The 12,929-nt window shown below is 45.5% G+C and overlaps 7 non-coding genes across 7 annotated transcripts; all 7 read left to right on the top strand.

Moving 5' to 3' along the window:
* The first annotated feature begins 2,206 nt into the window (after positions 1 to 2,206).
* On the top strand, positions 2,207 to 2,278 carry Trnap-agg (transfer RNA proline (anticodon AGG)). The gene has a single exon. It is a non-coding gene; the product is annotated as a tRNA-Pro (tRNA).
* Positions 2,279 to 3,248: 970 nt separating this feature from the next.
* On the top strand, positions 3,249 to 3,320 carry Trnap-agg (transfer RNA proline (anticodon AGG)). Its single transcript has one exon. It is a non-coding gene; the product is annotated as a tRNA-Pro (tRNA).
* Positions 3,321 to 3,779: 459 nt separating this feature from the next.
* Positions 3,780 to 3,851, top strand: Trnap-agg (transfer RNA proline (anticodon AGG)). Its single transcript has one exon. It is a non-coding gene; the product is annotated as a tRNA-Pro (tRNA).
* A 2,528-nt stretch (positions 3,852 to 6,379) lies between these two features.
* On the top strand, positions 6,380 to 6,451 carry Trnap-agg (transfer RNA proline (anticodon AGG)). The gene has a single exon. It is a non-coding gene; the product is annotated as a tRNA-Pro (tRNA).
* A 970-nt stretch (positions 6,452 to 7,421) lies between these two features.
* Positions 7,422 to 7,493, top strand: Trnap-agg (transfer RNA proline (anticodon AGG)). The gene has a single exon. It is a non-coding gene; the product is annotated as a tRNA-Pro (tRNA).
* A 460-nt stretch (positions 7,494 to 7,953) lies between these two features.
* Positions 7,954 to 8,025, top strand: Trnap-agg (transfer RNA proline (anticodon AGG)). Its single transcript has one exon. It is a non-coding gene; the product is annotated as a tRNA-Pro (tRNA).
* A 4,182-nt stretch (positions 8,026 to 12,207) lies between these two features.
* Positions 12,208 to 12,279, top strand: Trnap-agg (transfer RNA proline (anticodon AGG)). The gene has a single exon. It is a non-coding gene; the product is annotated as a tRNA-Pro (tRNA).
* The last annotated feature ends 650 nt before the right edge of the window (positions 12,280 to 12,929 follow it).

A 12,929-nucleotide genomic window follows, 5' to 3' on the forward strand; every position in this document is an offset into this window, starting at 1 on the left:
GACACAAAGCTTTTATTTGTAAGTACAGCAAGCTATTGTTTCATGCACTTCAACTCATAAGCAACGGTTGAATTTCAGCTGCTTGGCCCTCTGCCGCTTTCCTGTCTTGTCACAGTTAATTCCTTTCACGTAAAAATGCAGACGTGTGACAATGTAAAAACTAATTATTTTAGCTGTGAAGCTATAAGAGCGTGCACATTGCAGCCAACTTCGAGGGGAAGCCTACTCTTAACAACTGCCAGCATCTCCATAACGCTGTCAGAGTGTGGCTCACTCTGACAGAAGCATTCTGTGAAAAGATCCTCTAGCTTTTTCACGAAGCCGTACAGCTGACTGGAGGGATAAAGGAGGCCTCCTCGGTGACAGAAGTTTGTTAGCCGGGCAAGTTGAAAACTTTCGCCTGGTGGCGTCATAGTAAGCAGCTTTATGAATTCTTGGCATTTTGTGCTGGAATTGACAATACGCTTCCGCGCAACATAGCCCGCAATGTGGTAAGTGAGCCTCGAGTCGCTTCTGGTAACGTGCGGGTTACGGTCGTTTGAAACCCGCAGGCCCGTGCAATGCTGGGGTACCATGTTTTGCGTGGCCTCTGTGGCAGTATACCGCGAGCAGCAGTTTGACTGCACTCATTTCGGTCACATGATGCTTCGAGATAGTCAACTTCCAGTAAGGAGGCCAGTGTACCTTCCTCGCAGTTTCCTTCGCTAACTGACCTAACTAGACCATAATAAGAGTGATCACAGTGATCAGGAAATGCGGTGGACATGAGCACAAAACGTGGCTCGAAATGGAGCTCCCATACTGCGCTCATGTCGTCCAGGGGCTTGTCAGCTCTGTGGAGGTATTTTTCCCACTTTTTCCGCCTATTTTTATCCTTCGGGACGCCAAACAAGGACAACTTCGGCCCATCCTCCACATAAACATAGCCTGTTTGGCACCCAGGCGCGTAACAGTGATTTTGTCGATGCCGCGGCATGGCTCAGTTACTGCAAGGCATACTAATCTCTTGCAGGCTATGTGCGAAAAAAACACTGAATGAAAAAAAAAAAACACGCGACGACGTCCACAAAAAAAAAAACAAAAACAAAAAAAAAACAACAACAACGCAGCTCTGCAACTCCAACGAATATGATCGGGCACTGGGCGGGCACTGGGCAGCTGCCCTAGCTGCGCCGTCGCACCCACGTTCCATTGAAACTGACGCCAGCGCCGCCGCTCGGGCTATCGGAGAAGCTCATATTTGCGACATTCGTGGAGCCGCCGCATCGCATAGCCTCCGCCGGAGAGTAAGCCCACTGCCCCCTTCTAGTACACTGTAATACCGGTCAAGCCGCCTCTGACAAGAAGTGATCCATGTCGCCATGCAGAACAGCAGAGTGTATTTTCCGTAACCAATATATACTAAAGAAAAGAGGGAAAGGGCAGAGGAAAAACGAGGGGAGAGAACGGCACATGTGCGTTTCACACTTGCGCTTATCGGAGGAAGCGCGTGCACTGTAACACCCAGAAATGAGAAACGATGCTTAGTCTTCCTTTTTTGTTCCTTTTCTTTTTTTGAGCCTTTAGTTGTCAGAGCAGATGCGGACAATGACGGCCCCTTATTTTTTCAGTCTTCCGTTGTCTTTCGTTTGGCAGTTGGCCAACATATTACGAAATCGTACATTCGCCGCTATTGCGCAATACCGTCGGCTCGTTTGTCTAGGGGTATGATTCTCGCTTAGGGTGCGAGAGGTCCCGGACGAGCCCTATGTATTGTTATTTTTCTCAGAAATGAGAAACGATGCTTTTTGCCTTTTTTCTTCTTTTTTTTACTTCTTTTTGAGCCTTTAGTAAGCGGTCATGCCACCTCGGACAAGAAGTGGTCCGTGTCACCAGGCAGAACATCCGAGTTTATTTTCCGTAACGAATACATCCTAAAGAAAAGGGGGAAAGGAGAGAAGAAAAACAAGGGGAGAGAACGGCGCATGTGCGGTCCATACTTGCGCTAATCGCGGGAAGCGCGTGCACTGTAACACTCAGGAATGACAAACGATGCTTATTCGTCATTTTTGTTCTTTTTTACTTCTTTTTTGAGCCTTTAGTTGTCAGAACGGATGCGAACAATGACGGCCCTTTATTTTTTCAGTCTTTCTTCCGTTGTCTTTAGTTTGGCAGCTGGCGAATATATTACGAAAGTGTACCATCTCCGCTATTGCGCAGTACCGTCGGCTCGTTGGTCTAGGGGTATGATTCTCGCTTAGGGTGCGAGAGGTCCCGGGTTCAAATCCCGGACGAGCCCTATGTATTGTTCATTTTCTCATAAATGACAAACGATGCTTATTTGTGTTTTTTCTTCTTTTTTACTTCTTTTTGAGCCTTTAGTTAGCGGTCAAGCCGCCTCTGACAAGAAGTGATCCATGTCGCCATGCAGAACAGCAGAGTGTATTTTCCGTAACCAATATATACTAAAGAAAAGAGGGAAAGGGCAGAGGAAAAACGAGGGGAGAGAACGGCACATGTGCGTTTCACACTTGCGCTTATCGGAGGAAGCGCGTGCACTGTAACACCCAGAAATGAGAAACGATGCTTAGTCTTCCTTTTTTGTTCCTTTTCTTTTTTTGAGCCTTTAGTTGTCAGAGCGGATGCGGACAATGACGGCCCCTTATTTTTTCAGTCTTCCGTTGTCTTTCGTTTGGCAGTTGGCCAACATATTACGAAATCGTACATTCGCCGCTATTGCGCAATACCGTCGGCTCGTTTGTCTAGGGGTATGATTCTCGCTTAGGGTGCGAGAGGTCCCGGACGAGCCCTATGTATTGTTATTTTTCTCAGAAATGAGAAACGATGCTTTTTGCCTTTTCTCTTCTTTTTTTACTTCTTTTTGAGCCTTTAGTAAGCGGTCATGCCACCTCGGACAAGAAGTGGTCCGTGTCACCAGGCAGAACATCCGAGTTTATTTTCCGTAACGAATACATCCTAAAGAAAAGGGGGAAAGGAGAGAAGAAAAACAAGGGGAGAGAACGGCGCATGTGCGGTCCATACTTGCGCTAATCGCGGGAAGCGCGTGCACTGTAACACTCAGGAATGACAAACGATGCTTATTCGTCATTTTTGTTCTTTTTTACTTCTTTTTTGAGCCTTTAGTTGTCAGAACGGATGCGAACAATGACGGCCCTTTATTTTTTCAGTCTTTCTTCCGTTGTCTTTAGTTTGGCAGCTGGCGAATATATTACGAAAGTGTACCATCTCCGCTATTGCGCAGTACCGTCGGCTCGTTGGTCTAGGGGTATGATTCTCGCTTAGGGTGCGAGAGGTCCCGGGTTCAAATCCCGGACGAGCCCTATGTATTGTTCATTTTCTCATAAATGACAAACGATGCTTATTTGTGTTTTTTCTTCTTTTTTACTTCTTTTTGAGCCTTTAGTTAGCGGTCACGCCGCCTCTGACAAGAAGTTGTCCGTGTCACCATGCAGAACAGCCGCGTTTATTTTCCGTAATGAATATATACTAAAGAAAAGAGGGAAAGAGCAGAGGAAAAAGAAGGGGAGAGAACGGTGCATGTGCGGTCCACACTTGCGCTTATCGCGGGAAGTGCGGGCACTGTAACACTCAGGAATGACAAACGATGCTTATTCGTCTTTTTTGTTGTTTTTTACTTCTTTTTTGAGCCTTTAGTTCTCAGAGCGGATGCGAACAATGACGGCTGCTTATTTTTTCAGCCTTTCCTCCGTTCTCTTTAGTTTGGCAGCTGGCCATTATATTACGAAAGTGTACCTTCACCGCTGTTGCGCAATACCGTCGGCTCGTTGGTCTAGGGGTATGATTCTCGCTTAGGGTGCGAGAGGTCCCGGGTTCAAATCCAGGACGAGCCCCATGTATTGTTCTTTTTCTCAGAAATGACAAACGATGCTTATTCGTCTTTTTTACTTCTTTTTTGAGCCTTTAGATTCCGGTCAAGCCGCCTCTGACAAGAAGTGATCCATGTCGCCATGCAGAACAGCAGAGTGTATTTTCCGTAACCAATATATACTAAAGAAAAGAGGGAAAGGGCAGAGGAAAAACAAGGGGAGAGAACGGCGCATTGCGGTCCACACTTGCGCTTATCGCGGGAAGCGCGTGCACTGTAACACTCAGAAATGACAAACCATGCTTATTCATCATTTTTGTTGATTTTTACTTCTTCTTTTGAGCCTTTAGTTCTCAGAGCAGATGAGAACAATGACGGCTTCTTATTTTTTCAGCCTTTCTTCCGTTCTCTTTAGTTTGAAAGTTGGCCAATATATTACGAAAGTGTACCTTCGCCGCTGTTGCGCAGTACCGTCGGCTCATTGGTCTAGGGGTATGATTCTCGCTTAGGGTGCGAGAAGTCCCGGGTTCAAATCCAGGACGAGCCCCATGTATTGTTCTTTTTCTCAGAAATGACAAACGATGCTTATTCGTCTTTTTTACTTCTTTTTTGAGCCTTTAGATTCCGGTCAAGCCGCCTCTGACAAGAAGTGATCCATGTCGCCATGCAGAACAGCAGAGTGTATTTTCCGTAACCAATATATACTAAAGAAAAGAGGGAAAGGGCATAGGAAAAACGAGGGGAGAGAACGGCACATGTGCGTTTCACACTTGCGCTTATCGGAGGAAGCGCGTGCACTGTAACACCCAGAAATGGGAAACGATGCTTAGTCTTCCTTTTTTGTTCCTTTTCTTTTTTTGAGCCTTTAGTTGTCAGAGCGGATGCGGACAATGACGGCCCCTTATTTTTTCAGTCTTCCGTTGTCTTTCGTTTGGGAGTTGGCCAACATATTTCGAAATCGTACATTCGCCGCTATTGCGCAATACCATCGGCTCGTTGGTCTAGGGGTATGATTCTCGCTTAGGGTGCGAGAGGTCCCGGACGAGCCCTATGTATTGTTATTTTTCTCAGAAATGACAAACGATGCTTTTTCTCTTTTTTCTTCTTTTTTTACTTCTTTTTGAGCCTTTAGTAAGCGGTCATGCCACCTCTGAGAAGAAGTGGTCCGTGTCACCAGGCAGAACATCCGAGTTTATTTTCCGTAACGAATACATCCTAAAGAAAAGGGGGAAAGGAGAGAAGAAAAACAAGGGAAGAGAACGGCGCATGTGCGGTCCATACTTGCGCTAATCGCGGGAAGCGCGTGCACTGTAACACTCAGAAATGACAAACGATGCTTATTCGTCTTTTTTGTTCATTTTTACTTCTTTTTTGAGCCTTTAGTTGTCAGAGCGGATGCGAACAATGACGGCTTCTTAATTTTTCAGCCTTTTTTCCGTTCTCTTTAGTTTGACAGTTGGCCAATATATTACGAAAGTGTACCTTCGCCGCTGTTGCGCAGTACCGTCGGCTCATTGGTCTAGGGGTATGATTCTCGCTTAGGGTGCGAGAAGTCCCGGGTTCAAATCCAGGACGAGCCCTATGTATTGTTCTTTTTCTCAGAAATGATAAACGATGCTTATTCGTCTTTTTTTCTTCTTTTTTACTTCTTTTTTGAGCCTTTAGATACCGGTCAAGCCGCCTCTGACAAGAAGTGATCCATGTCGCCATGCAGAACAGCAGAGTGTATTTTCCGTAACCAATATATACTAAAGAAAAGAGGGAAAGGGCATAGGAAAAACGAGGGGAGAGAACGGCACATGTGCGTTTCACACTTGCGCTTATCGGAGGAAGCGCGTGCACTGTAACACCCAGAAATGGGAAACGATGCTTAGTCTTCCTTTTTTGTTCCTTTTCTTTTTTTGAGCCTTTAGTTGTCAGAGCGGATGCGGACAATGACGGCCCCTTATTTTTTCAGTCTTCCGTTGTCTTTCGTTTGGCAGTTGGCCAACATATTACGAAAGCGTACATTCGCCGCTATTGCGCAATACCGTCGGCTCGTTGGTCTAGGGGTATGATTCTCGCTTAGGGTGCGAGAGGTCCCGGACGAGCCTTATGTTTTTTTATTTTTCTCAGAAATGACAAACGATGCTTAATCGTCTTTTTTTCTTCTTTTTTTACTTATTTTGATCCTTTAGTTACTGGTCACGCCGCCTCTGACAACAAGTGGTCCGTGTCACCCTGCAGAACATCCGCGTTTATTTTCCGTAACGAATACATCCTAAAGAAAAGGGGGAAAGGAGAGAAGAAAAACAAGGGGAGAGAACGGCGCATGTGCGGTCCATACTTGCGCTAATCGCGGGAAGCGCGTGCACTGTAACACTCAGAAATGACAAACGATGCTTATTCGTCTTTTTTGTTCTTTTTTACTTCTTTTTTGAGCCTTTAGTTGTCAGAACGGATGCGAACAATGACGGCCCTTTATTTTTTTCAGTCTTTCTTCCGTTGTCTTTAGTTTGGCAGTTGGCCAATATATTACGAAAGTGTACCACCTCCGCTATGCGCAGTACCGTCGGCTCGTTGGTCTAGGGGTATGATTATCGCTTAGGGTGCGCGAGGTCCCGGGTTCAAATCCCGGACGAGCCCTATGTATTGTTCATTTTCTCAGAAATGACAAACGATGTTTATTCGTCTTTTTTTCTTTTTTACTTCTTTTTTGAGCCTTTAGATACCGGTCAAGCCGCCTCTGACAAGAAGTGATCCATGTCGCCATGCAGAACAGCAGAGTGTATTTTCCGTAACCAATATATACTAAAGAAAAGAGGGAAAGGGCAGAGGAAAAACGAGGGGAGAGAACGGCACATGTGCGTTTCACACTTGCGCTTATCGGAGGAAGCGCGTGCACTGTAACACCCAGAAATGAGAAACGATGCTTAGTATTCCTTTTTTGTTCCTTTTCTTTTTTTGAGCCTTTAGTTGTCAGAGCGGATGCGGACAATGACGGCCCCTTATTTTTTCAGTCTTCCGTTGTCTTTCGTTTGGCAGTTGGCCAACATATTGCGAAATCGTACATTCGCCGCTATTGCGCAATACCGTCGGCTCGTTTGTCTAGGGGTATGATTCTCGCTTAGGGTGCGAGAGGTCCCGGACGAGCCCTATGTATTGTTATTTTTCTCAGAAATGAGAAACGATGCTTTTTGCCTTTTTTCTTCTTTTTTTACTTCTTTTTGAGCCTTTAGTAAGCGGTCATGCCACCTCTGACAAGAAGTGGTCCGTGTCACCAGGCAGAACATCCGAGTTTATTTTCCGTAACGAATACATCCTAAAGAAAAGGGGGAAAGGAGAGAAGAAAAACAAGGGGAGAGAACGGCGCATGTGCGGTCCATACTTGCGCTAATCGCGGGAAGCGCGTGCACTGTAACACTCAGAAATGACAAACGATGCTTATTTGTCTTTTTTGTTCTCTTTTACTTCTTTTTTTGAGCCTTTAGTTCTCAGAGCGGATGCGAACAATGACGGCTGCTTATTTTTTCAGCCTTTCTTCCGTTCTCTTTAGTTTGGCAGCTGGCCAATATATTACGAAAGTGTACCATCTCCGCTATTGCGCAGTACCGTCGGCTCGTTGGTCTAGGGGTATGATTCTCGCTTAGGGTGCGAGAGGTCCCGGGTTCAAATCCCGGACGAGCCCGTTGTATTTTACTTTTTCTCAGCAATAACAAACGATGCTTATTCGTCTTTTTTTCTTCTTTTTTACTTCTTTTTGAGCCTTTAGTTACCGGTCACGCCGCCTCTCACAAGAAGTGGTCCGTGTCACCATGCAGAACATCCGCGTTTATTTTCCGTAACAAATATATCCTAAAGAAAAGAGGGAAAGGGCAGAGGAAAAACAAGAGGAGAGAACGGCGCATGTGCGGTCCACACTTCCGCTTATCGCGGGAAGCGCGTGCACTGTAACACTCAGAAATGACAAAAGATGCTTATTCGTCATTTTTGTTCTTTTTTACTTCTTTTTTGAGCCTTTAGTTGTCAGAACGGATGCGAACAATGACGGCCCTTTATTTTTTCAGTCTTTCTTCCGTTGTCTTTAGTTTGGCAGTTGGCGAATATATTACGAAAGTGTACCATCTCCGCTATTGCGCAGTACCGTCGGCTCGTTGGTCTAGGGGTATGATTATCGCTTAGGGTGCGAGAGGTCCCGGGTTCAAATCCCGGACGAGCCCTATGTATTGTTCATTTTCTCAGAAATGACAAACGATGCTTATTTGTCTTTCTTCTTTTTTTTACTTCTTTTTGAGCCTTTAGTCAGCGGTCACGCCGCCTCTGACAAGAAGTTGTCCGTGTCACCATGCAGAACAGCCGCGTTTATTTTCCGTAATGAATATATACTAAAGAAAAGAGGGAAAGGGCAGAGGAAAAACAAGGGGAGAGAACGGCGCATTGCGGTCCACACTTGCGCTTATCGCGGGAAGCGCGTGCACTGTAACACTCAGAAATGACAAACCATGCTTATTCATCATTTTTGTTCATTTTTACTTCTTCTTTTGAGCCTTTAGTTCTCAGAGCAGATGAGAACAATGACGGCTTCTTATTTTTTCAGCCTATCTTCCGTTCTCTTTAGTTTGAAAGTTGGCCAATATATTACGAAAGTGTACCTTCGCCGCTGTTGCGCAGTACCGTCGGCTCATTGGTCTAGGGGTATGATTCTCGCTTAGGGTGCGAGAAGTCCCGGACGAGCCCTATGTTTTTTCTTATTTTTCTCAGAAATGACAAACGATGCTTAATCGTCTTTTTTTCTTCTTTTTTAACTTATTTTGATCCTTTAGTTACCGGTCACACCGCCTCTGACAACAAGTGGTCCGTGTCACCATGCAGAACATCCGCGTTTATTTTCCGTAACGAATACATCCTAAAGAAAAGGGGGAAAGGAGAGAAGAAAAACAAGGGGAGAGAACGGCGCATGTGGGGTCCATACTTGCGCTTATCGCGGGAAGCGCGTGCACTGTACACTCAGAAATGACAAAAGATGCTTATTCGTCTATTTGTTCTTTTTTACTTCTTTTTTGAGCCTTTAGTTGTCAGAACGGATGCGAACAATGACGGCCCTTTATTTTTTCAGTCTTTCTTCCGTTGTCTTTAGTTTGGCAGTTGGCCAATATATTACGAAAGTGTATATTCGCCGCTATTGCGCAATACCGTCGGCTCGTTGGTCTAGGGGTATGATTCTCGCTTAGGGTGCGAGAGGTCCCGGACGAGCCCTATGTATTGTTATTTTTCTCAGAAATTACAAACGATGCTTATTCGTCTTTTTTCTTCTTTTTTACTTCTTTTTGAGCCTTTAGTTACCGGTCACGCCGCCTCTCACAATAAGTTGTCCGTGCCACCATGCAGAACATCCGCGTTTATTTTCAGTGACGAATATATACTAAAGAAAAGAGGGAAAGAGCAGAGGAAAAAGAAGGGGAGAGAACGGTGCATGTGCGGTCCACACTTGCGCTTATCGCGGGAAGTGCGGGCACTGTAACACTCAGGAATGACAAACGATGCTTATTCGTCTTTTTTGTTCTTTTTTACTTCTTTTTTTGAGCCTTTAGTTGTCAGAGCGGATGCGAACAATGACGGCTTCTTATTTTTTCAGCCTTTCTTCCGTTCTCTTTAGTTTGGCAGTTGGCCAATATATTACGAAAGTGTACCTTCGCCGCTGTTGCGCAATGCCGTCGGCTCGTTGGTCTAGGGGTATGATTCTCGCTTAGGGTGCGAGAGGTCCCGGGTTCAAATACCGGTCGAGCCCGTTGTATTTTGCTTTTTCTCAGAAATGACAAACGATGCTATTCGTCTTTTTTTTCTTCTTTTTTTCCTTTTTTTTGAGCCTTTAGTTACAGGTCACGCCGCCGCTGACAAGAAGTTGTCCGTGTCACCATGCAGAACATCCGCGTTTATTTTCCGTAACGAATACATCCTAAAGAAAAGGGGGAAAGAGCAGAGGAAAAAGAAGGGGAGAGAACGGTGCATGTGCGGTCCATACTTGCGCTTATCGCGGGAAGCGTGTGCACTGTAACACTCAGAAATGACAAACGATGCTTATTCGTCTTTTTTGTTCATTTTTACTTCTTTTTTGAGCCTTTAGTTCTCAGAACGGATGCGAACAATGACGGCCCTTTATTTTTTCAGTCTTTTTTCTGTTGTCTTTAGTTTGGCAGTTGGCCAATATATTACGAAAGTGTACCATCTCCGCTATTGCGCAGTACCGTCGGCTCGTTGGTCTAGGGGTATGATTCTCGCTTAGGGTGGGAGAGGTCCCGGATTGAAATTCCGGACGTGCCTGTTGTATTTTGCTTTTTCTCAGAAATGAAAAACGATGGTTATTCGTTTTTTTTCTTCTTTTTTACTTCTTTTTTGAGCTTTTAGATACCGGTCACGCCGCCTGTGACAAGAAGTGGTCCGTGTGACAATGCAGAACAGCCGCGTTTATTTTCCGTAACGAATATATACAAAAGAAAAGAGGGAAAGGGCAGAGGAAAAACAAGGGGAGAGAACGGCGCTCGTGCGGCGATGCACTAGCGGCGGGGGAGATGCCCACAAAAAGGGCGCTCGGTCTAGAGAAGGCATACGGACGACGAAACAACGTCGATAAGATTTTAATGAACGGCATTGTTGTTGACGACAACGAGAGCATAGGCCGCGCCTTCTTCGAGTACTACCAGTCGCTCTTTGCATTTCAGGCAGCCAATGTAGATGGGTTTATAGCTGACTTTCTTCATCGTATGCCGCGATTGGATGATGACACCAAAGAGGGATTAGAAGGTAAAATAATCGAGAAAGAAGTCGAAAAAACAATAGACAATTTGAACCTGGGCAAGTCACCCGGACCTGATGGTCTCAGCGCTGGGTGGTATAAGGTGTTCAAAAGCGAACTGGCCCCTCTGTTAGCAGACGTCTTTAATAACGCGTATGACCAGAAAACCTTGCCACCTTCTTTTGGGAAAGCTCACAGCATTTTAATACCGATAAGCGATCAAATAGATAAACTCAAACTCGTCTCATCCTACCGGCCCATATCATTAACAAACACTGATTATAAAATATTTATGAAGGTTATAGCCACCAGACTCCAAGGTGTCATCAAGGAAATAGTCGCTGACCACCAAACTTGCGGCATCAAGAGGCGATGTATTTTTGCGAACATCCATAAGATGCGGTGTGTTCTCGAGTGCTGTGACGTCACCTATGGTGGTGTTGCAGTCCTCCAGCTCTGTCGCGAGAAAGCGTTCGATTGTGTCGCTCATGCTATTTTGTTTGCCATCTTGGATCATGTTAACGTCGGTTCCATCATCACTGAGGGTGTGGCCTTGGTGTACGAGAATTGCACAACAAGATTAATTGTTAATAAGTAGCTGGGGGCCCCCATTAACATCTTGCGTTCAGTCCGCCAAGGCTGCGCCCTCAGTCCGCTTCTGTTTGCGATTTATATCGAAGCAATGTGTCTGGCAATTACTCAAAATGAGAAAATATGAGGTTTTAGACTAGCAGCGACAGAAGTGAAGCTGCTCGCGTATGCAGATGACATTGTTGTGTGTTGTACAGACAAATCAAGTATAACCGAAACAATTATTGTAGTGAAACAATTCTGTGATGTAACCGGCAGCAAAGTAAATTGGGGCAAATCCCTCGGGCTGTGGCACGGGGAGTGGCCGTCTGCACCGGACCATATCGCGAACGTGAACTTGGTGAAAACTCCGACACGGTATCTAGGTGTTCCACTCGGATGATGACACCAAAGAGGGATTAGAAGGTAAAATAACCAAGAAAGAAGTCGAGAAAGCAATAGACAATTTGAACCTGGGCAAGTCACCCGGACTTGATGGTCTCAGCCGGCTAGTTGGTCTAGGGGTATGATTCTCGCTTAGGGTGCGAGAGGTCCCGGGTTCAAATTCCGGACGAGCCCGTTGTATTTTGCTTTTTCTCAGAAGTGGCAAACCATGCTTATTCGTCTTTTTTATTCTTTTTTTACTTCTTTTTTAGCTTTTAGATACCGGCCACGCCACCTCTGACAAGAAGTGGTCCGTGTCACCATGCAGAACAGCCGCGTTTATTTTCCGTAACGAATATATACTAAAGAAAAGAGGGAAAGGGCAGAGGAAAAACAAGGGGAGAGAACGGCGCATGTGCGGTCCACACTTGCGCTTATCGCGGGAAGTGCGTGCACTGTAACACTCAGAAATGACAAACGATGCTTATTCGTCTTTTTTGTTCCTTTTTACTTCTTTTTTGAGCCTTTAGTTGTCAGAGCGGATGCGAACAATGACGGCCTCTTATTTTTTAAGTCTTTCTTCCATCGTCTTCAGTTTGGCAGTTGGCCAGTATTTTACGAAAGTGTACCTTCGCCGCTGTTGCGCAATACCGTCGGCTCGTTGGTCTAGGGGTATGATTCTCGCTTAGGGTGCGAGAGGTCCCGGGTTCAAATCCCGGGCGAGTCCGTTGTATTTTGCTTTTTCTCAGAAATGACAAACGATATGCTTATTCGTCGTTTTTTTTCTTCTTTTTTACTTCTTTTTGAGCCTTTAGTTACCGGTCACGCCGCCTCTGACAAGAAGTGGTCTGTGTCACCATGCAGAACAACCGCTTTTTTTTTTCCTTAACGAATATATACTAAAGAAAAGAGGAAAAAGGCAGGAAAAACAAGGGGAGAGAACGGCGCATGTGCGGTCCACACTTGCGCTTATCGCGGAAAGCACGTGCACTGTAACACTCAGAAATGACAAACGATGCTTATTCGTCTTTTTTGTTCCTTTTTGCTTCTTTTTTTTTTTGAGCCTTTAGTTGTCAGAGCGGATGCGAACAATGACGGCCCCTTATTTTTTCAGTCTTTCTTCCGTTGTCTATCGTTTGGCAGTTGGCAAACATATTACGAAAGTGTACCTTCGCCGCTGTTGCGCAGTACAGTCGGCTCGTTGGTCTAGGGGTCATTCTGCTTCCGGCAGCCGAGCTGAGCGGTCAGCAGAATCATGGGCTCCAGTGGAGCGGCGACAGCAGCACTCGTTGGCCTCGGAAACTGGATGAATGGTGAAGACGACACAGGATATCAGATTATTTTGCCTCCCTTGCCCAAGGGACGCGTTGCCCTGAA

The sequence above is a fragment of the Dermacentor silvarum genome, chromosome 1 (genome assembly GCF_013339745.2).
Source record: "Dermacentor silvarum isolate Dsil-2018 chromosome 1, BIME_Dsil_1.4, whole genome shotgun sequence".
Lineage (NCBI taxonomy): Eukaryota > Metazoa > Arthropoda > Arachnida > Ixodida > Ixodidae > Dermacentor > Dermacentor silvarum.